General features: G+C 40.5%; 1 protein-coding gene across 1 annotated transcript in view; it reads left to right on the top strand.

The window, feature by feature from the left end:
- The window catches only part of GRID2 (glutamate ionotropic receptor delta type subunit 2), a 691,727-nt gene that overhangs the window by 631,749 nt on the left and 36,126 nt on the right, over nt 1-23,852 (top strand). The gene's annotated exons all lie outside the window — the stretch shown is intronic.

Below are 23,852 nucleotides of genomic sequence, written 5' to 3'. Positions count from 1 at the left end.
AAAGGAAAAAAGAGTGTGTGAAAACTCTCCAGAATGTAGAGCCAAGCAAAAGCGATAGCAGGTTTTCTAGCAGAGTTGTCTCCCCTTGCTGAAATAGGACGTAAGGAAGAAGGAAGCTCACTGCAGTGACAGAGGGAGTGAAAGGAGACACTGAAGAGCTGAGTGCTTCTCAGTGATTATGGAGGGGGAATAAATGGAGCCTTCCTTATTGCTCAGTTCCATGCAGAGAGGAGATTAACAAAGTGAAAAATCTAAGGAAACTACCCAGAGAAGCCTTCTGCTGTGTCTCAGAGCAAGCCCATGGGGTAGGTTGCTCCCCAGAGAAATCAGGACAAAACTGGGAGGAGGAGCCAGACAGTTTCCCCAACAGTGTCACCAGTATGTTTGAGTGTGGTGGTTAGAGAGGTTTGGATTAGTTGGAAGACGAAGATGGGGTAGGGAAGCCTTTATTCTCTGATTATATGGGCCCTCAGTAGCCTTGAGGAAAAAATGTCTGGAGATAAGGTATCACAAAGTCTGAAAGACTGACCTCTGTCCAAATCCCAAAGACTTGGTGGTGTCAGAGAGGCTTGAGTCAAGTTTTTTGTCTGGGATGGAGTAAACAGTAAGTGGCTGTGGAAAACTTCTGTGCTGTGTGCTTCAGTTACCACGTGGCCCAGCTGGGTTGCATCACATTCCAGAGCCCCAAAGGTCTGAGTCATGGGTAGCAGGGATGTAGGCATCTGGAGCACACATCCCGCTGTCCTGCTGTTGCAGGAGTTACAGAACCTCTGACTTGCCCAGGCAGAGAAGTAGAGTTGCTGCAGCTTGTCCTGGCACAAACAAAACCAAGGAGCATGAGGTTGCAGCACATCAAAACCCAGGCATAGGGAGCAGGTGTGCTTTAACTAGGCTGTGCCAATCTGATCCCCATTTCCCTTGAAACGTTTAACAGACTTAATTTCTACCACAGACTTGGTTCAGAACAACCTCCCAAACAACCACGCCTTGGCTCTGTATTTTTTTGCAGCATCAAAACAGACAGAAGCATTTGCTGACATGAACCAGGTGGACATGCTGAATGGAGACTCGTTGCACAATGTGCAACAATGTGTTTTATATGCTGCTTTAGTGCCGGTTGTGTTAAGTTAGCCCAAGGTAAAGCAGGGCCCTGATCCCAGCCATGGTAATTTTGATGACTTTCCAGAAACCAAGTGCCTTTCCAGACCCAGGTTTTCTACTCCAACGTGGTGTGCAAGCAAACAAAAGAATGACATGGCCAAGGAAAAACTGTGTTTGCCACTTTATTCATAGAACACTCTTGCAAAATGCGTTTAGTAGTTTGCCCTTGTAATCACCCGCATGGAGAGCTTTCAGGGCAGAGCTCTAACACTGTATTTAGTTCATACTTGGAGTGCTCAGCTAAAACTTCCATTTGTATGCATTTATTCTGCTTCACACATTATGTTATCAGTCACTTTCAATATTTCAAAGTCACAGCAGTCCTTTCCTGACATACATTTGTCAGAATGAACTGCTTTGATTGCTGTTATTACAGACTGCAGTTCTTGACTAAGGGAAAAGTCTTATATAGAACCAGAATATTGAAATTTCTCAAAAAAACAATAGATAAAACAGAATAAAATTAGAGTAAATGAACAGAAATAGATGCTTTAAATGACCAGCCTTTTTTTTTTTTTTAAGAAGAAGAGAATGGGAAGGCAGGATTTATGACCCCATACAAGAGAATTAATTAGGAAAAGTTTGGTCTTTTAAGTTCGTATGCAAGGTATTGAAAATGGCTCCCCTCGGCTGCCTGTGAGTCAGAAAAGTACATCATACTTGGACTTTCTCTTAATCAAATACTTTATCATATTCTTCTAATGATCACTCTCAATAGAAGGATTTTAATAATCAGTCCATTATAGTCACAGTAGAATGTAACAAGGGGTTTTGGCCTAGCCTGAACATGTGCTTACACTCCTGATTAAGTCCTGGTGGTGTTAATTTGTCATGGCACATGAGCACATTTCCCTCTTGCATATGCTTAATAGCATGCAGAGGCTTCACTAGTTCACTCTTAAAGCCCTTACAGTTTAGGACTGAACCAGCTGTTTGGAAAGGTTATGATTCTTTTATGCTTATTGCAATTAAAAAATTATTTTCTCCTTGTATGTGCTAGTGTTTTCTTCAGCTGAAAGAATAGTGCAACAGCTGAATTTCCAAAGCAGTGAAGAAAAGCTGCCACCTAACTACCTGGCTTTGTAGATGACTACATGGTACAGCTGCTCCCACCGTAGCAGAAAGGTTTTAGCTCGTAACAAGGGAAAAATAACTATATTGGCTGCAGTTTCATAGGTGGGAATGCCTATATAGGACCAAAGAGGTCACTGGTATCTCAAAGACATCCGAGTCCTACAGAAAGCCAATAAGATGGATAAGCTGTTGTTTATTTAATTAAAATTTCAATTTTTTTTAATTAAAAAACCCAAGCAAACTCCATTACAGTAATATTTGGACAGAAAAGTAGAGGAGTTGTGAGCGCTGTTTTGCAGCCTTGAGAGCAGGGATTAGAAGTTCCTGGCCCAGGATTGATATTTTTGGCTTTGCTTGGGGTATTCCTAAAGCAACCTGTGAGAGAAAAAATGAAGAACTGAGCCTTGAGTTAGCTGAGAAATAAATACTCTATTTTAATTTTGTTTGGTTGTATTAATTTCCTTGGGTTAGGGGGGATTTAGTTTATTAGCAGTGGATCTTCACATCATGGAATTACTCCAGATTTATACTGGTTTAGCTGATGAGAGAATTTAATCCTATAAATATGTCTTTGGCATAATTTAGATGTGAGGCTCAAGATTAACATCCCCAGGAAACAGGGAATTTATGTTCATTTCTTTTTTTGCCTGTGAAGTACTATGCAAAGCTACAGAAACATGTCAGCTCTGACAGTCACTCTTGGGCAGCAATCAGGGCTTTCAAAAAGCCATCAGGGTTCACCCACAGCACCAAATTCCCCTGTGTTCTTTTTCCATTTTATATAAATCTGGAGGAAATTGAAAAAGAAGCATCGTTAAAGCCCAGAGGAAGTGAAGGTTTGTTGATCTTCTTCATGTCCCTCTTAAATTAGAAACAGCTACAATTGTCATTTTTAATTTTTTTAAGAGTAGCAATCTTGGACTAGGTTAAACATAATAGACTCCTTGAAAAAAAGCAGTTTTAGAAAGAATCACTGACAGGCGTTTAGTGCAAGAACAAATATATCCATGGTTGTATATATAAGTAAGTCGCTCTGCTGTCAGCAGCGGTTATATTTTATTCTCACCCCAAAAATGAAATATTTGCATGTGTAGCTGGGCTGGCAGCACAGAGCAGAATAGTGTGTAACGATACCCTCTCCTGCTTTACAAGTGAAGGGGCTATCACTCCAACTTGCAATGGGAAACTAGGCACAGGGGGGATGAACCACACATCCAAGGAGACTACTCAAATCACTTGGATGGCCTGAAAAGCCCTTGCTTCTCACACCAGCTGTTTTCTGCCCATTTTCTCAACTTTTCCTAGCGCAGGCCACATGGCTTACCAGTTTACTTGCTCTGAGGCCTTCTTTCATAGAAGAAATCCAGGGTTTTGGCGTTAGAGTGTTTTTAAGGGCTGAGTTTAAGAGAAGTAGATTTTTTGCTTTCATGGAGAGCTGCAATAGCCGAGATTAAGGGAGGCAGCAGGCTGCAGAGCTCGCACAGCTGTGAGCTGCACACAGACACAGCTTCCTTCTTCTCCCTCCTGCCAGCTTTATTTCAAATTACCTGGTGCCTTGGCACCACCAGCTGTTTCCTTTTTTCTGCCCAAAGTGTTTTCCTACTGCTGCTTCATTTAACACAGGCCCTTTCAGCTGCTTCAGTGTTGTGTAGAAACCTGCTGTCCCCTGCATTGCCAAACAGGGGTAGTGGTCTGTGGTGGGGCCCCACAGGGTTAAGCACCAGGTGGGTGCAAGGGAGCAACCCACAGAGTGGCTGGGCACCATCTGGGTCTGGGAGGTGCTGAGAGGGCTCAGCAAGAGGTGTAGGTGCAATCAAAACCACCTCCAAAACAAAAATGCTGTTTGGGGTCAGTACTGTTGCTCATTGGGAAGAAGTGAGGATTTTTTATTTCCTTTTTTTTCCTCTGTTTCTATGAAGTGTAAGTGGTTTGTCCGTTCATGAGGCTGAACTGTTGTCATCTTTTTGCTTGTGTTGGAAATAAAACTTGGGTAAGAGACTCTCACCAGGAAACTTTTGTCCTAGGCTGGCAGGACTGGTAGCAGACCATGCTGTGTGCCTTTCAGCCTATTGGAATTCAAGATGATTCCCACAGTACTGCATTTCCTGTTCAATTCTGAAGATTTCTTGCTCACAGAGAAGCTTTCTCATCCCCCACAGGCATTGTATACCCACTAGTATCTTTTTCTGAATTGAGGAAAAAATAGAGATGCCAGTCCTTCATCTTTCCTAGGCAACGATAGAGTCCTTGCTGAAATTTTTAAATGTTACATAGTTTGGATCACTAATGTACATCTAGCCTATCCTATACAGCTGAAATTATCACAGGGCTGAATCTTAATAATAATGGTGCGGGTTATCTCTGTGTTTACCTTTATGTGCTCTGTGTTTACCTAATGCTCTACCTTTATGCAGCAGGAAAAATGCATATCAGGTCTGCACTGATATATTGAGCTGGATAAACAGGATAGTTTGTTCCTACCTGGAAATGCCTTCTTAAAGTCCAGTTCGTGGTGCTTGCAGGTAAAACTGATGATTTACTGTTCATGGATATGGCAATATACCCGGTGTGCCTACAAAGTGAAGTCTTTTTCTCTGTAGGCCTGATGCTGGACTTCATGGGCCTCCTGCTATATTGCCAGCAGTAATATAAATATTGCATCTGGGTGAAAAAGTTCCTCATTTCTGTTTGCTGTTCTCTCTGGCAGTCTGTATCACCTTCATTTGGGCGGTAGTGGTGCTTGCCTTGAGTCACAGTGCTCTGACAGCAGGGCTGCAGGAAGCTTTCCTTGCAATGTTCCTTTTTCTAGAGACCTGTTTCCTGGCTGGGGGTTTATTACCCACTCTGAACTTGAGTTTTCTTTCATAGTAATTTAGCAATGGTTTTGGACTTGATTTTAATGAAATGAGTAATTTGTGCTTAAAGGAGGAAATTATATGATATTCAGGGATTATTTTTTAACTCAAAATAGGGAACAAATTAAAAATTATGAGGAGATAGCTCAAGGCCTTGTCAATCAGAACTGCTGCTTTTAGCACACCACTTCTCCTGAGTTACCTGTCTGCTCCATACTAACACTGTAGTTAGCTAAATTAGCTAGTATCAGCTGGATACTTGAATGTCATTAGAAACTGAAATCTTTGTTAAAGTTGAAAGTGGAAACTTATTATTTGATAGAAAGAAATATAAAAGAATTCTTATAATAATTCCAGAGTCAGTCATTATAAAATGATGAAAGTCTGAATTAAAGTTCCACATCAAAGAAACCTGAAGGGATGAAGTTAATTCATCAGCCAACTCCAAATCAGCCTTATAATGATGCCATGCAGTTAACCTGTGCTTATAATTAAGGCATTTCCTTAGTTAGTAAAACTTGAGTAGATAAAAACAAGTGGTGCTCCGAACCTCTCCAAACCTCTCCGAACTCTCCTCTCCGAACCTCTCCAAACTTCTCCGAACCTCTCCTCTCCGAACCTCTTCTCCCTTTCCTTCTCCCTCTCCTTCTGCCTCTCCTCTTCTTTTCTTATAACTTTTTGTCTTCAGATGATTACTTTGTGGCAGGGATGGGAAGGCAAGCAAGCTAAAAGTTTAGGAAATTGAAAATGTGTGGGAGAAAAGTGCTTAATCCTGAGTTGTGCTCTGAAAATCATCCTCTGGCTTTTCCTTCATCAGTGTGAGATTCTTTGTAGACCAGACTAAGTGTTATAATGGCCTTTCCAGCCCCACTGTCTGCAAATCACTTCATTTTAATACCATCACCCTGCTGTCTCCTTCTCCTCCAAGCTTATAATTTGCTCCTTTGCTGCATCGCTCCATCCTATTCAGGCCACTAAGGTCACCCTCAGCAGCATATGTGGATATTGGTAGCCCTGGGACACTTGAGGGGTCCTCCAGATTGCTTGCTGTCCATACCATGAAACCACAGCTAACTTCCTGTGATCTGTTTGACTTCATTACATTGCTTATTGAATTTTGCTGGCGGTATTGTCTGTTGTACTCTTGGGACCAGCATCAGTTGTCATGGCAATTACTGTCAGATGGTTGCAGCTTGTGTGCTTGGAGGAGTGGAAGAAAGCTGATGGCCAGAAGAAGTAGCAATTCAAAGAAGCATAAAATGTCAGTTACTAATACTGCTTAGGGACCAAAATTTTTGGGGCTGTAGTGGTTGGTAGATGGTTTGACTTCAGTCGATATCTGATCCTCTGTGTCTTCCACATTAGCTTCTAGATGAATGTTATTGGTTTGTTTTTTAAGAACCACAGTGACATTTTAAATGATTGATGAAAGAAATGGGTCATTCTCTATGAAGTCATTCTTCAAGCTGCTATAGTAGTCATGCATCTGCCCATCTTGCATGCGGTTTGGCCATTTTATACAAGGAAATAGTTTACAAAGGAGCCCCAAGAGATATTTGGAAAAACATGGACTGTTTTTAATGTCCCTTAGCCTCTCCACGATGCTTAGCCTCAGCATTCCTGGTGCTCTGGGAAAAAAGGACGGCAGAAATGGAGACTAACCACACATCTCCTGTCATCTGACTGGGTTATGTTGTGGATTATGCCTACAGGCTGGTATTTCCATCTCAGTGCTTTTAAATATTGGGCCTGCCTGTTGACGCTTCTACCATGGATGGGTTGCTTTGGTTTATTTATTTATTTTTTTTTTATGAAGCAGAGGCAAAATTTACTTTGAATATTTCTTCACAAAAGCTTGAAGATCCACATATGATAACAGTATACCATTACTGCTGAGTTATGGATTATCATTACTAGATGAGAAACACAAAATAGAAAGCTTCATACCCTCAACTATTAAACCTCTTCACCCCCTGGAAATTTTGTCTATATTGACTGAGGAAATGGAAGTCCTTGTAAATAGACATAAATTGACAGAGAAAATGCAAGATAAAGAAAATTATGTAAACATGCTAGAATGAGTAATCTATCAATGCTCTTTTCTGTAAAACAATGACAGAAAATTAGTAGAGTGGGGGCTTGGAGCAGTATTGCAATATATACCTATCCAAACATGCTCTTCTGGAATCTTTTCTTAAAATGACATGACCCCTTCCATGAAAAATAAGTCTGGAAAGGAGAAGTGTGTATTGAGTTTTCTCAGTTCATAGCTTCATAAATCAAATTCAGTTCTGACAAAATTTGGAGAAAATGTTTCACAGCCATTCCAAGTCAGATACTCCTAACGGGACAAGTTTGTGTCTCTGGCACATCTTGGTATGAATTTATTATTTTGCTGAGCAACTTGACACAAACGGAGATGTTTTGAAATGTCCCAGGCTGCTTGATGGTCAGTTTATATTTAGACAAAGACGAGAAGAAGGATCTTTAGCTAATTGATTGGCAAAAGTCTGGACAATCATCCTCTACTTCTCTAGTGAGAGTCTGGCTTTGATAATGGAGGGAAAAGAGGGTTCTTTGCACACAGGTTGTCACAAACATGTTTCAGTTTTGTGGCCAGGAGGATCTCTCACATGCCTGCTGAAGTCGCAAAGCCACTTTTCCAGTCCCTTTCTTAATCACACACTTTGGAAAGCCTCAAAGGTTTTTACCATATGTTGGGAAGCATTTTAAAACTCTCAGCAGGGGATGTATCAATATTGATCTTGTGCTGGAGACTGCATTTCTTGGTGCTTCTCTCTTTTGTTACAGTCCCCTTTAAAGGAAAAAATGGGCTAATAATATTCATTTCACCAGAGTCTCAGGGGAGTGGAAGCAGGTTTTTTGTCACTCTTGAGCTGACAGTTTTCTGATTGATGACATTTAGGGGAAGTTGAAAGAGGATTAAAGCCTCATGATGCTGGTTTATTTCAAGAACATGACATGTTCAATATGATAATAAAGTGGGAATTTTTCTTCTGTGGCTTTTATGGGCTTGGGGTTGTTTACGATGAAATTATGGATAAAGCAGTGGATGAAGTCAGCAGTACATGTTTCTGAGGCGGTCGGGTGCAAGGTGACAGGAGCCATTATAAAACCCTTTAGCAGCTTTTTGGTACAGAGAACCTGACGGCAAAGCTAAAAGGAAACATAATACTGTAATGATTCATTTCATGTGGGAGGCCAAAACTTTTAACAGTGTTGGAAGGCATTTTGCCGTAACGTGCTTTAATTTCACAGTTGTGCTGACGTATATCGAGGATTATTATCACCAAAAGGTACCAGAGATAGCAGTTTGAGATTACAGGTATTTACAGGGCTGGCGAAGTGAGAGTTAATCTTATATTCGTTTGTGGACATGTAATGAGTGAAAGGAAAGAAATTGTTTCCCAGTATCACAAATTAGCACAGTAAAGAGTGCAGAATCCTTACAGAAAGGAGGGCTGGTCTCTGAACCATTCATCCATAAAACACTTGGATTCTACCTTCACCTCACTAGTATATGTGTTTTACCCACTAATAATATTGCTAGAGTAATAGTGTTACGAGTCCTCCATACGAAAAGTGGGTTGCTGTAAATAGATTTCTATTGGATTAGGAAGCTTTAAGTGTATTTTTACTGAGGAAACCTTAACTTTTCGGTAGAGTCTTCAGGGTCTCACCACAGTGAAGTTATCATTATTAATACCCCCTGTGGAAGTCTGAAATAACTTCTTATTTACTTAGCTCTTTATGTGCTCACTTATAATAATATTTAAGTAAGCTTGGTTGGCAATAATAAAGTTATGATTTCTTAATATTACATAGGCATTTTTATTTAGAAAGACCACTTACTCTAGGCCACTGAAAGTTAAACTGTTTTCAAAAGCCAGATATGGGCAGCTGTTGCACCACACTAGAGTCTCCAGAGGTTACTTTGCCTTAGGTGCTCCAAATGACCTCTAATATGGTCTTTGGGCAAAGATCCCTCTGCCATTTTGGCTGTCCAGGGAGCTAGGCTTGGGGTTTGCAGCTGGGCAAGCCAGGTTCCCCACACCAGGTTCCCCAGGCAGGCCCACGGAGGGGGAAGCACCAAGGAGCACTGTCCAGAGGACAGAGCAGAGAGGGGGAGGAGCAACGAGCTGAGGGGCCTGGTGTCCTTCACCCACATGTCTCTCATACCATTGGGAACCCCAATGGGGCATGACAAAACCCGTTACTGTTGCGCTGGGGTGCTTGTTTTAGATCCCCAGTCCAAGATCTTCATTTTCTCATAGATGACCCAAGTGACAAAGCTACAGGCAATTTGCTTTATTGCTTTTATATGACCATAAAAGTCAAAGGGATCTGCTGGGTCACCGAATCCATTATCCTGCTATGATAGGCAAGCACACCGTATGAGTCCTTTCATAACTTCATCAGGAGCCATCTCAATACCAGTCTGGGGGATTTTTGTTCAGTTGAGCATTTTCATCAGGGATGTCTGTTGTTTTGCTGGTGCTGTTCCTACTGGGAAGCTTTTCCTTCTTCCTATTACTCCCAGGAGCATTTCTTTACAGTCCAGATTTCTTCATAGCCAGTGTGTAACTGTTAGCTTTTGTTAATATTGATGTTTCCCTCTCATTGCTCTTCTCTGTTTCTGCCTTCTCTCACTCTCAGTTCTCCTTTTTCATGCATGTCAGTAAGGCTTTTATTCTCCTGGGATAAGAGCTCTGTTCTCCTGTTCATCCCTGTATCTCTTACCTTCACTGGTTCTGATTTCTTGAGGGTGGGTAAATGCCAGTTGTGTAGAGTGTGTTGGATGAGATCACACATGTACTTTCCAGAATTTTAATCAGAAATACCTTGGTTGATGTACTCTGGCACAGCATTTGTCCATTTTGCAACTTCATTGTGCTAGTGCTTGTTAGTCACAATTTAACCCCAACCTTTGCTGTCCTCATTCATGTCCAAGAGATGAATGCCTAGCTGGTATGGTGAGCTGTTCTTCATAGCTGTGCACTCCAACCCTCAAAATGTGGTAGATATTTTTTGCTTAAACCTTGGCAAAAATATAAATATAGTGGGCATAAATATAGGTGTGGTTTTGCCTTTTTTTTTGGTTTTACTCTAAGACCAAAGAGTACAAAAATCTCCATCATGTACTTAAGTAACAATGTAGTAATACCAGTTTGTTCACATGTGTAGGAAAAGACCTAATGTAAATGTATTATTCCAGTTCAGAAAAAAATTATGTGGTTATTCAGTGGGTTTTTTTGAGAGAGAGCTCAGTTCCATTCACTCTCACACCCACACACCTTCAGCATAAAGGGAATGATAGCACAGAAGAAAATGCCATTGTTGTAAACTAAAGCTTGCATTTCTTCCAAGCAAGTCTTTATTCTTTGCAAACCTGGAGAATAATAAATGCAGATTGCATCAGAGATGTAACTGATAATAATACAATGTTTGGTCTCTGATTATTCATTGTAGTAGGACAATTACAGGAATCTTGAATTTTTCTATGGTGCCACTGAGATTTACTGTACTTCATTGCAAAAAAATGCCGAACAGCCTTGGTAAAAGTTGAACAAAGTCTATTTTTCTCTTTTTCTTATAGTCAGAGGTAGTATTTTTGATTGCCACCAGGAAACTGGTTTCATGTAAGAGCTGCGAGATGAAAACCAAATTGCCTCAGTGCTCTTCACCCACGTCCTGAAGCTTTTAGCAAAACCAGACATGCTTTTGAGTCTCCAACAAAAGCCAAACTCCAGTGCATTTCCCAGGGATTGAAATTTTATTGCAATCATTTTGCACTAGTACTACTGTTATTTCTGCTTGAGAGATAAATTTATTATGCTTTCTGATGGATTTTTACATCTTAAATAACATATAAAGTATGGTTGTTATTTGACAGGGATAGGCTATTGGAAAGTAATAAATGGAGTCAAACAGGGACCCTTTCTTCCCTAAACATTTTTTTTTTAGATAGACAACTGTATGTTCTCTTTCCAATAATTTGAAGTTTTCAATGCAGGTATATTGCCATATCTGTAGGAGAGATTTGATCTGTGATCATTGAGACATAGTTCACTTTTGGGTAGTATTAGTAAAAATAATTGCAATGTCAGTTCTGTACCTGAATTACTTGTGATAGATATACTTCTGGATTAGGTAGTCTGCACTCTGAAATAATGAGAAATGTCAGGTTTTGGTTAAAAAATGAGAAGTGAAATATCTCTGCAGGTTATTATCAGTTTGAGAAATTGTGGTTCCTCTCCATTATTCCCTCCACTATTGTTGAATTGTCCAATTTAAGTGAATAACAGTGCATTCTTTCTAAAAACTGTTGGTGGGAGCCAAGGAAATAAAATGTATTAGAGGGATCTATTACATAAAGGACACCTGCATATAATAGCCATTGGCAAAGTTGAGAGACAATAGCCAGGAATCAAATTCACCAAATGGAGGAGGTTTTCTCCTTTGTTTTTCAAAAGTCTGTGCTATATATACTGAGCAACACAGTCCTACTAGAAAATTCCTGCTTTTGTACGATCCCTGCCAAAAGCAGGGAGAGAGACCAAAGCAGTCTCACAGGTTAGACACATTTAGCTTTCATTGAAACTCATAAAGCTGCTATTTCAATCTCTTGTAATCATGCATGAGCAACTGTAGAAAGCATTTAACATTGTGCACTGTCACATTTGTAAAAAGGAGAATTGTATTTTAATTTCTCAGAATTTAAATTTTTCCATATGTCCTGCAAAATTAGCTTTAATTTCTATCCCTTTTTTAAAAGAGTGCTTTAAAACATCACCTTCCAGACTGACTGGATAAAAGGCAAGGATAATTCAGAATTTTGCAAGTCTTTTCTCACCTATTCTCATTGGCTGCATCCCTGTGAGATCTCATTGCAGCAACTTTGGGGGGGTTTCGTTTGTGCACTTTGTTACTGAAGCAACTAGGTATTTGCTGAAATTGATACTTGTCCTTGACAACCACTTCTTTAGTGACTATAAATATGCTCAAATCATTTCTAGTCAGCAGTACTCAGGTCATCTCAAAGCAAGAGTTTTTGTATAAGTCAGCCTGCAAATGGGATGTTTGTAGAAAATACTTTATTCCCTGGTTTGCTTATTCTGCTTATTTCTTCAAGATTTTTTGCCTTTTGGCATAGATCTACAACTACCTGAAAGGAGCTTGTAGCCAGGTGGGAGTTGGGCTCTTCTCCCAGGAGGGAGGGCATGGTCCTAAACTGTGCCAGGGAAGGTTTAGGTTGAATATTAGGAAAACATTTTTTACAGAGAGAGTAATCAGACATTGGAACGGACTGCCCAGGGATGTGGTGGATTCACTGTCCCTGGAGGTTTTTAAGATGAGACTGGATGTGGCACTTAGTGCCATGGGCTAGTAACCATGGCAGTGTTGGATCAAGGGTTGGACTTTATGATCTTGGAGGTCTTTTCCAACCCAGACAATTCTATGATTCTATGATTTGTTCCAGCATCCCAAGCATCCTCTCTTTGGGAAGAAAAATTTCAGATCCTGCAAAAAGTCCCTGTTGGGAAAGTAGACTAAACAAGGGTGTACTACCTGGAAGGATCTATGGGGCTCTTCTTCTGTCTCAGCAACATCCCACCCCAGTGCTGCAACGTCTCTTTGGGCTGAATTACTCACATGACCCAGTGGAAATACAAATCTCACAACCTTACAGGCTTCAGCAGCTTTAGGCCAGTTCTGATTACATATTCAGATGAAGTATAATAGGGAGATTTAAGAAAGAAAATGCTGGTTTTTAATGATAGCTATCCTGTATGCTACAGAACTTCTTTAAATACCCTAAGCAATTAATCAGTTGCCAGGTTTCAATGTTTAGGTTCCAGCTGCCCTTGTGGCACAAGAAGGCAGTATATTTCTAAATGAGGAACAATCTCCTTTTCTCTCTTTTATGTCTAAGACAGGCCAAACTGTCATGCTTAATTCATCTCTAATGAAAATGTATTTATATGTTCTTATTATGTAAGTGAATTTAGGACTTGGTCTGTACCCAGAGAAGAAAGGAAATCAACAACTCTTTTTTGGGCTAAGATCTTCTTGTGCTGTGTGCCAAGTCTTATTATGAAGCGCTTTTTTTTTTTTAATGGGCACATTTCAAAGCCTAGTAGAACAGAGATTATAATAAAAAACATTCCAAGGGTCGACTTTCTTAACAGTGCTGAGCGTCGCTCTTGCACGGAATTTAATTTTCTCTCATCAGCTTGCATATTGCCACAGTATGTTCTGTTTGTCTTTTTTATTTACGTGAACAAATTTCAGAATAGCTGGAGTATGCTGGCATGATGAGATGAACATAAAATGCCATCCACCACCTTACATACTTTGCATTGTCTTTTTGTTGTTATTCCTTAGAGGTAGTGCTGCTGCTCTGTTAAATAGGTTTTTAGTCATTCCTAGTACTTTTTCATTCTACTTTACTTAATGATCCATGTCAGCTAGTAGATCCTTGTTTGGAACAAAATAAAATAAAATTGATTTTCCTGGTTGTATTAAATTTCTTTTACAAAATAAAAGCAACCAATTTGGTCCTTATCTGGAGTGGCAAAGGCTGAGCTGGTGCTTGGGTAGAACCATAGCAGCTGAGACCCTCTGAGATGAGGTGAGGGTGCAGGTTAGCAGATTCACATGCCTTTACCCCTCCAAGAAAGAGGCCAGGAAATTTCCCCTAGTGTGCTTTCTCCCACACTGCCTTGACTGGGGCAGAGGGAGTTCTTCAAACTGAAGAAAATTCTGTCCTTAACATAGGAACAGGAACTGGAGATGGAAAAGGCTTGTTAGATCACTCAGTTTATTTCCCTGACTGACAAAGTAGATCTGTCTCTGTCTTTCCCAGTGCTTCATCTGTCCTCTGCATTTCCCTGTGCTTCTGCTGTCTTGGGGTTTTTTTCAAAGTGGAATGAATCAAGTATTTTATCTAGTCATTAATAAGAAAAATTTCACTCTCCCATGGCACTCCTGTCTTTCTTGCTACAGGAAATATTATATTATTGGTTTACCCAAGTTTCAGTGCATTGTACTCCCTAATGGTAATCTTTTAGGCAACAACTACCTAATTTATGTTAGATGAGCGCTATCCATTTGTACAGTGCCCATCACTGTACTGTCAAGCACCAAAGTGACAGCTTTCTTTTCTCTTTCAGTATGCACAGTGAGTTGGCATGATTTATGACTGTCAACTCTATTCCTAATACATACACTTGTGCATGGGGATATGTTCATTTGAACAAGTTGCAGCATTTTACAGAGCTTGCTGATTTTACTCCATATCAGTGTTTTTTGGGCATGAGATAAGATAGGCTTTTCTGTAATTTCTCAAATTCCCAGCTTTTTTAAAAAAAGGCAAGTGGGGAACAACTAACCACCCCATGCAAATGCGACTGGTCACTGTAGTTACAAAGAAACCCTGGTGTCACCACACAGGAAGGTCTGCCAGCAGATTTGTAGCCTACAACTGCTCCTCGGTCTGGTCTGCATGAGATCCCTGCAAGAACAAAGCCCCTGAGTGAGCTGGAGCATTCCTACCCTGGAGACCCCATAATGTAGGGTTTGTGATAGGCTAATGTCACTTTGCCTCCCTCCCTGCTTGCTTCATCCCAGATCAAGGCTCCTCAGCCAGGGCAGTGCTGATCACTGCTATGCTTATTCCTCTCTGATTTCTGCTAGTGGTTAATTAAAAACACCTCTCATTGCCAATGCTCTGCTTACTGCAGTTTAAATGTGTTGCCTTACTTCAGCTTTAGTATCCTCACTGTTGAAAACCACCCCCAATTAAGGCAGAAGATTATTCCAACATACAGAGTTTTGTTGGCATAATGTTTACTGTCAATATGCAGACTCCTTTGGCTCACAAAATACATCACATGTAAAAATGTCATCTCTGATTCCCTGCAAAATGTCTGTTTTCTGTACAAAGGTAGTTACTAATTTCAAACCAGCTGAAATGAGGCCTAATGATGGCCTTCTCTTAATTTTTGACAAGTGATGGCCTGATTGGAACTAACTTTACATAGCTTCAAATGTGAAATTTAGTTGCAATCCATTTCCATTTCTTCAATTCCTCCAAAGACAGTGACAGAGACCATTTTATTTTCTGGACCTTTAGCAACACAGAAATCACAAGGCCAGAGCAATGCAAAAAGGGGTATCTTGAAAACTCTCAGCACATGATGCTTGAGTCTGCATCTGAAACAGTAGCTAACCCTCACACCTCCTATATAGGTAAAAGCAAGGCAAGACAAATGGGCCTGGCATGTGGCAGGGCTGAAGCAGGCAGCAGGCAGGAGTGACACTGATGGGAAGTAGAGATTGCATATATTAGCTAAGCCAAGCTTTCAGGATGGTTTTTTTTTTTGGTTGTTTTTCCTGTTAAGATGACTGAGCGAGGAAAAAGAGGTCGCTTTCCTTGCCCCTGTGCCTGGATGATAGATGTGTGGACGGCTGCATGAATTTGGAATTGTTTCGCCCCAGTGGGCACACTTAAACCTCCCCATGCTCACCAGGTCAGCTTCTCCTGAGCAGGGATTTATTCTGCCTCATTCAGCACATCCCTGCAGTGCCACAGCCTCCTCTCCCTCTAGCTGCACTTTTTGGGAGCTGTGCTAGTGTGCTGCAGACGCCATCCCTCCCCGAGAGTGGAGGCATGTGAAGCTGAGCCTGCATTCCTCCTCTCCTCCCTGGTTTTGGGCTGATTAGTACTGCAGCCTTGTTCTTGCAGTTGCACCACTGCTCAGTTCTGCGCAGTGAAGCATTTTATGGGTTTGTCCATTTTCAGCAGCAGGAGCTGTTTTCTGTTTTAAAGGGTGATTTCATATGTTTCAGTTATTTTCTGGGCATAGCAGATATTTCTAGCCATTCATCCATGAAGCCATCGGTTAGACTATTATTTCTTTGTCTTGCCTTCAGCCTCATAGTGGAAGGGTTCCATTTTATTTCATCTTAATTTTCTTTATTTTTTTGTTTTGCACATGACCTTAATACTTGATTAAATTAAACATCCTTTGTCCTACCAAAGTCTTTCAATCTCAACAGAATTAGACCTTTAGTGAGTTATTACAGAAGCAAAGCCTTTACCTCAAAGTAAGTGATTTCCTGCCTTTCTATGTTTTCCTGCCAGAAGCAATGAAAAAAACCACAAGAGACAGGAATAATGCAGTCATATTTAGTGAACGTCAAAAGTAGAGCCTGTGTTATTTACACTCTATCTTATTAAACTGAACTGAATGTTTGCTTGACATCTACCTTTGTGTACCAGGCCTCATTCTGATGGTAGAAAGCAAATAAAAAAAAATCTGGAAATTCAGAGAACGGTGATTTACAAATTGGTTGGACCTAGGTGCTAGTGCTTGTCCAGATCCTGCTTTTCTTCACTAAAACTTTGGTGGGGGCTTTGCACTGAGCTCTCCACAACACATATTTTGGTTTGGGTAAGAAAACTTTAATGAGTGCAAACTTCTGCTCTTCCCCATCCCAAAATGTAGTTCCCCTTGGATTCAAAACTTATGCTCTTTCTCCTTGCCTGATCTCTGTAGTTGAGTTTTGCATCATCTACCCAGTGTTTGCCAGTGGACCACAGAGTAATTTCTTCCTGAAGTTTCCCAGCAGGTTATTCTTCTCTTCTAGCAGGAATGTCTCTGCCTGCACCACTTCACCCAGCAAGATTTCTTGCCTACAAAATAAAGGTGATGAAGCACGTCTTGCCAAGCTAAGGGTAATCTTTCCTCCTCTGCTTTACTATCCCAGCCTGCCACCCAGCTGCAGTTCCTCAGACAGATTTCTGATGGCCACCACTGCAGCTGCTCTCCTGGGCTGGAGGAGGAGCAGCCAGAACCCAACTGAACAGGGAAGCAAAGAGCTTTTCACACCTCATAGCATTATAGGGGGACATTTGAAGTCATTTGAAGTTATTTGAAAAGAAACCAGGGAAGAGGAGCACAAAGATGTCAAAGAAAACTATATCTTTACCCTTCTAGCTCAAACAATAAGGTGAAGTATTTGATCATATTAGATTGTATTTAAATCTGAATATTATTTTTAAATCTTTTTAGTGACTGATGCCACTAGGGAAGTGTACACTTAGTGTAATGTAGAATTTGGATTCTTAACAGAACTTTACAATTTCACTGATTTTCCTTTTCATTTCAGTCTTGCTGTCTGTCTTTCTGCTGGATGTTTACGTAACACTTGAAATTTTGACAGGTCTTTATGCATTTGATCTATGAAGACATATTCTCCTCCCCAACAACAAACATAGCTGTTGGCTGCAAACTAAGAAAGCTCTGCCATAGATAAATGTGTAGGTTCCCCCTTCATTTTGTCCTGCATAAAGGCCTCCACTGAGAAATGTCACTCACCTCTAAATCAAAATTGACCACTCTCCCTACTGACTGCAGATGGAGACCACTTCAGCTTTGCATCTCCCTTGTTGCCCGTGGAGTGAGAGATTTCCCAACACCTCCCCATGTCCCCGCACACTAATGAGTATGCAGCATCTCCATTCCAGTCCCTTCATTCCCAGGATGCTGCAGATTCCTACAATCCCTGCTGGATGGGTGGCAGTGGGTCACCATCCCACAGGAAGGGAGCAGAAGGTGCACGCAGGCTTTTCCACCTGTGAGATAGCCACCAGGAGCTAGCTTTTTGGACCAGACCCTTTCCAGTGACTCTGCTGCACTGGCAAGGTGTTCCCAGATGGTAGCCCACCATGAGTTCCCTCCTGCTCACCTGCTATTTAACTGCTCTTTCCTTCTTCCCTTTTCTGCAGCTGGTAGGTGTGCCAGTTCCCTGTCACCCTCGAGACACTTGTATGATTTTGGAGAGGTGGGACAGGGAGAAGGAAGCAGCAATCGAACCCCAGACAGATCCTGCATTACTTGGGCTGTTTCTCCTGGCTTCATCAGCCCTGTGGCTGCTCACGTGTCTCTATCCCACTGCCTCCCCACTCACAGCGGTTTGATATTTTCTCCTCTGTCCCAAGGGTTTTTCTCTTTGTAATTCGCTTTTCACTTCAAACCTTGTGAAGGATAGACAGCATGCCTCTGAGCTCGGTCTGAATGGTGCACAAGGCTTTGAATCTCTAACAAGCAGCTGGCTGCAGCTCTGAATATGATCTAATAGGGAGCAACATGCCCAGCAAACTCCTGCCACATTCACTTGAAGCAGAAGAGATTTGTACGTACATGCTTTTGCTGAAAGACGATATTATGCGGAGCATGCAAAGTATCGACTGCTATCCATTTTTAGAGTCATTGTTCAAGAGAAAATTAGCATCACGGAAAAGACAGTGGGAGATTTTTCCTTCTCCCCTCCCCTGCCTCCCCTGGTACAGTGTCTTTATTCTGGCTTCTCTAGTTCTCTTTGTCTTACTGGCATACTGGTCTTCTAACCACCCTTTGTTTCATTTATATTGAAATCAGCTGGCAGAAGACAAAGTTCACAGTGTATATTTAGAGCACATGTTTTTGAGACCGTTAATTATTATTTTCCTCCATCTTTCCTGGGAAGCTGCTAGTGATTTGTTTTCAGGTTCATTTCATGAGTGTTTACTGTCATTTACCCTGAACTCTGGTCTTTTCCTTTCTCTGCCTGTCCCTCAAAATGTTGACCACATGCTGGCTCTGCTTTGCATTTCTGTATCTGAGTTTGTGTTTTAATATTCATTAGGTATTTGTACTGACAGCCCATCAATACATTAAATTAGTATATATGCAGCTAACAAGTATGGTACATGCTTAACTGACTTATAACAACATTAAAACAGACAGACACAACAGATTGCCTCAGCAGGGTTTAATAAACTCTACTTATCCACAGTCCCTCTGAAAAACAGACACAGAACTGCAATATACAGTGCTCCCTGGAATAATAAGATAAACACTAAACACGCTAAGCTAAACATGTTTTGTTCTTCTGATGAGAAAATTAAACTTTCTTCCATCACAGAAAGCTACTTCTGTGGCTTCTATTCTTATAAAAAACTAGGCTGTCAGTTATCAAGTACCATGCATTTTAATTCGAGAAAATATTTAATGAACATCAAATAATACTGGAGTTGATAAAAGGCATGCACAGTTATGCATTACTCTACTCATTCTCATGCAATGCTTTGAAGGTACTGAGATCTCTGCAAGCAATTAGTATCATCATTAGAATATCAAATTTTTCTGCTCATTAATGCTAATATGATTAAAATGAGAGCTTTTTTGAATAAGAGGTATTATCTCTTCCCTATGCAAGCAAGAAAGCCTCTCTTCTAAAACAGGCAGACGAAAGCAGGCAGAAAATCATGTCAGCTGATAGGAGAAGAGAGTTTCTCGGTTTGTTCCTTTGCAAATGTAACTATCTTCCATCCAGAAATTTCCAGCAAAAATCTCCTGCCTTGCCTCTTGGAGGGAGAACAGACCCACTATTGCATTACATGCATCAGAGCTGTCTTTTTAATCCTTTTAATATGAAATGTGGTATATGTGTAATATATTTTAATTATATATCCTGTTTCTCTGTACTCAAAAACTGTGTGATTAAAAATGCACAAAAGTGCTATAATAGACCATAGCCACTAAAAAAAACATAAGTGGGAAGGGTTATAAAATGCAGTATTTAATCTAACATTTTTCAGCTTTGTCCTGAAGCACGTGCTGGTGTGATTAACTTTTCTGATGTGACTCATTCTTTGACAGCAGTAGAGTTATTAAAGAAGACTCTTATCCTGCATTAGGGCATTAGAAGTGCTCACACCCCCCTCATCAATTAAACCACAATGATCCCTCTCTGAGCACTTCTTTCTAAGGACTTGGGTGAGAGTATAGTTGCTGCTGTGATGGGATGCACTTGGAAGAGTTTTGCAAAAAGCACAGGGCTTGAGACAATCCCCTAACCAGCACTGCCCTTCACATTGCTTTTGATGACCCAGCAGTCAGCTCCAGCCACCGAGGAGCACAGTGCAAATAAGCAGGACAGCACGCTGCCAGAGGGGAAGCCAGGTTAATGTACTTACACAGGCGAGAATAAACACAGAGAGCTTTTAAGTATGGTCCAAGTAGCAACAGTCTCCAAGCAGCAAGGTACTCAGGCACTAGGGATGCTAGCATCCTCCATGAGGACATGGGGATTCTCCCCCAGAATTGGGAGAATACTTAGCAACACATCTAAACATCCTTTTTAAAATAATGATTTCTTTTAATTTTTTGTTGTTGTTGTTTTCACTTGATCTCTCCGTATCTATTTGTGGTAGAGAGTTGTTGACTTGTTTTCATTGCTTAAAATATTCAAGCTATTTTAACTTTCTCTCTTCGTTAATAAACAGTATAAAGCATCTGCGAAGCTGGCACTCGATGCAGCAGCAGTATCTTGGCAATGTCAGATGACTCTTTAACATCAGATTTTCCTCATTTTCATAAGGACAGAAAAATCAGCAGCATTTGAGCTGTTCTTGCATGGGTAATGTCGTTGTGATCCATTTGAGGCGTCGTCTCCAATGGAGAGAGTGAAAAGCTGCCCGTTAGAAATCAGAGGTAACTTCCCGTGGCATGACCAGACTTTATATTCCTCCTATTTACATATATTTACAGTTTTTCAAAAGGAGATGAGAAGAGACCCTTGCTATTAACTTCTCCCCAAATTTGTTTCTTTGTGACCTCCTCCCAACTCTGCACCATCTCTCCTTTCCAGGTCACATCCAACCTTACTGACACCCAAAGCCAGAGCTATGGAGGTGAGACACTGGCAGTGGGATTGGAGGACCCAAGAGAAAATTGCTAGTTTATTAGAAATACCTGTGCATTTTTACTAATAATGTTATCCCCCCCCCAAGACCATAAAGGTATGTTGGGTGGTCTGCAATTACCATTGCTTGTATGAATCTCTAAGATCATCCCAATTTCTTCTCCCTGTGGTTTTTATTTCTTGTGGACAGTCTGCAAATTTATAGGCAGGCAGAACCCAAGAGTCCAAGCTCTGGTCCAGGCAGTAATTTTCTTTCTCATAAACTGTCTCTTACCAACCAACCTTCATAAAAGATGTACAGATCTGGGAGTGCTGGTGCTTTTAATTCATTAGAAGATATGTTTCATTTCTGATGTGGTGTTAGAAATAACCCCAAAAGATAAAAGGGATTAAGAGATAGCTGGTTTTTTTATTATTATTAATTATATTTACAAATACTAGGATGTAAAGCTCAATGTAAAAACTTGGAACTAGGATACGTAAGTGGGGAAACTGCCCCAGAGCTGGAGAAGTATGAGGGCTTAACAAAGCCAAAATATATTGCAAATATCTCTGGTTCAGGCTTTCTTCTCCAGTGTGTACTGAAAGGTAAACAAGGTGATCTCAGACTTTTCTAATGAAGAGGTGGTAGTTCCCAGGAATACTGCTGCATATCACAGAGCTGCTAGAACTTGTCTTATTCCTTCTTATTGAGTACTTTGCCAATAACCACCCAAGTAGTTCGGTAACTGCCCCATCTAAGCTGTCAGACAGCTATCGTGAGAGGAAATTCATAGATAAATGCCTTCAGAACCACCCATTTGTTGCCACATTGCTGGGGACTGACTGAGCCAGCAGGGACACATTGAGACTTTTCATGCTTCCCCTTCATTTTCCTCATTTTCCTCTGCAGCAGTTTGGAGGCAGCAAACGAGCTAAACAGTGCTCCCTTGAGCTGTGCCTGGCTCCACTGCAATTTTTTTGTCTAGGAAGGTCTAAAAGCGTCTCTAAATGCCCATTCCTCATTTTCCAAATGGAAGATGATGACAAACAGTGATCAAGTTTGTGTGCTGGAGGAGGCAGTATAGGCAGGTATTTCCCTTCTGGTGGTGTGGAAGCTTTCCCCATCAGTGTTCTGGCAAGGCTGTCACACTGCTACAGAGATGTCATGTTCCAGAAGGGAAGTTTTCACCTGAAGTTTTTTTCACCAGCCCCTAGAACAGTTGTTTTTTGTTTTTTTTTTTACTTGTTAAGCCCAAGCCTATCTTCTTGCTGTCTTTCAATTTGCAGAATTAGATCTGCTTTTTGCTATTACATTTAAGCAAAACCTTGCATTGTTTCCAGTATTGGTTTTAAAAACTAATAGTATTAGAAACCTTAGTTTACTATAGTCTACTTTCCTCCCAACAGCTTTGTTGTTGGTCTTTTCTGTCATATGCATACTGTGTATTTCATTCGTGCTATTTTTCTATAAAGCTTTCATATGTGATTTGGGAGGAAGAACCATATCGTGCTGTTTAAGCAAATTGGGCTTTAGGACTGCTATGCATTCCTCTGGTGAGCTATAATCACCCTGACTGTGTCACAGAGCCTGTCTGATTGGGTCTGGGGTCTCAATAATGAATCTTGAATCTTCTTTATCTTTGAATGAGTCCAGATGCTTTGTAAGATACCAGTTCTGTTCTCCCTCCTTTCCCCTTTTTATAATATCTCTCTCTTTTTTTTTTTTCATGTCAGAATGAATTGATCCCAGGCTGCTCCTCTATACTCTGACACTCCTGAATATGGAAGTGTCACTGTAAAATGAACCGTAGCAAATCCTTAATAAGCTACCTTCAGAGAGAGTTATAGTTTTTGACATTTAGTTATAGATTTATCCCTTGTGCAGGAAGCCTCATTCATTTCATGCATGCTAACCATGGTAGAGAAAAGTCATTATTAAGTATTTTTCATACTTTGGTCTATTGAACAGCCACATCACATGCACTGCTAGGCTCTTGCAGGCAGCAAGAGCAGGGAACACAAGGAAGGACAGAAGAAATGGAGATACTGTATGAAACCCATGGGCCAAATTCCTTTTAAAGAATAATAGTTTTAGGGTGCTTTTCCCATCAGACTGGTTTGGCATCAATGCTGCATATTCAGAAAGATGCTACCAGTTACTGGGTCTTACTGATTCAGGTTAGATCATGGCCCTGCATTGACTTCTGTGAACTCAACACTGATAGCAGCTATTTCTGCTGATAGTAAATAATAACTATTATGTATTTTTTAAAAAAATGTTTACATATTATGTATTAATTTATTTCACATAGTACTTGTTATCATTTTAATAATAGTAAAAAAGAGGTAACATAATGATCACTAATAATAATTTTTCTCTTCAATTTGCTGATATTGTGTCATTCATAAACATTCATTTACAATAAATACACTGAATAGATATTGTAAAAAAAACATTAATTCATTCAGCAAATCTCAGTTTTTATATAATGCTGAGATTTGAAAGTTCCACTTATAAAACCCCACAGTATCCTGGTCTCTTAGATAAAAAAATGCCTGTAAGCAATACTGCCATGTTCACCCTTTCTGTTTTTAAAGTGATGCTGGGCACAGCAATTTTAAAGCGATGCTTTGTACCTGACCAAAAAAACCCCAGAACCTACTTATTACTTTGTTCACTTTGGTACACATAACACTAAATATGTCGTTGTAAGTAAAACCCATCTGAAAGGGAAAGAGCTGCTCCTTGTCCGAGGAGCGTGATCAGAAAAACATGACTATTTTCTTCCAGTAAGAAAGAAAACGTTCAGAAGGTGCAATGCCTAGTGTGATGTTAACTGTGCTCACCTTTTGTTCTTAGCAGTGAGCAAATCTCACTTAGAAAATTGTAAAATTTCTGTTCCAACTTAACTAGTATGATTAAAGGAATGGAAGTCACTTCAGGTACTAATATTTTTTTCAAGATATTCATTCAGTGGGTTAGTAGTGTTGTTATCAACTGTCTCT

The sequence above is a fragment of the Manacus vitellinus genome, unplaced genomic scaffold, assembly GCF_001715985.3.
Source record: "Manacus vitellinus isolate BGI_N305 unplaced genomic scaffold, ASM171598v3 scaffold_0_pilon, whole genome shotgun sequence".
NCBI lineage: Eukaryota > Metazoa > Chordata > Aves > Passeriformes > Pipridae > Manacus > Manacus vitellinus.
The sequence above is the reverse complement of the archived record's forward strand: the minus strand, read 5'-3'. Positions and strand labels throughout refer to the sequence as shown.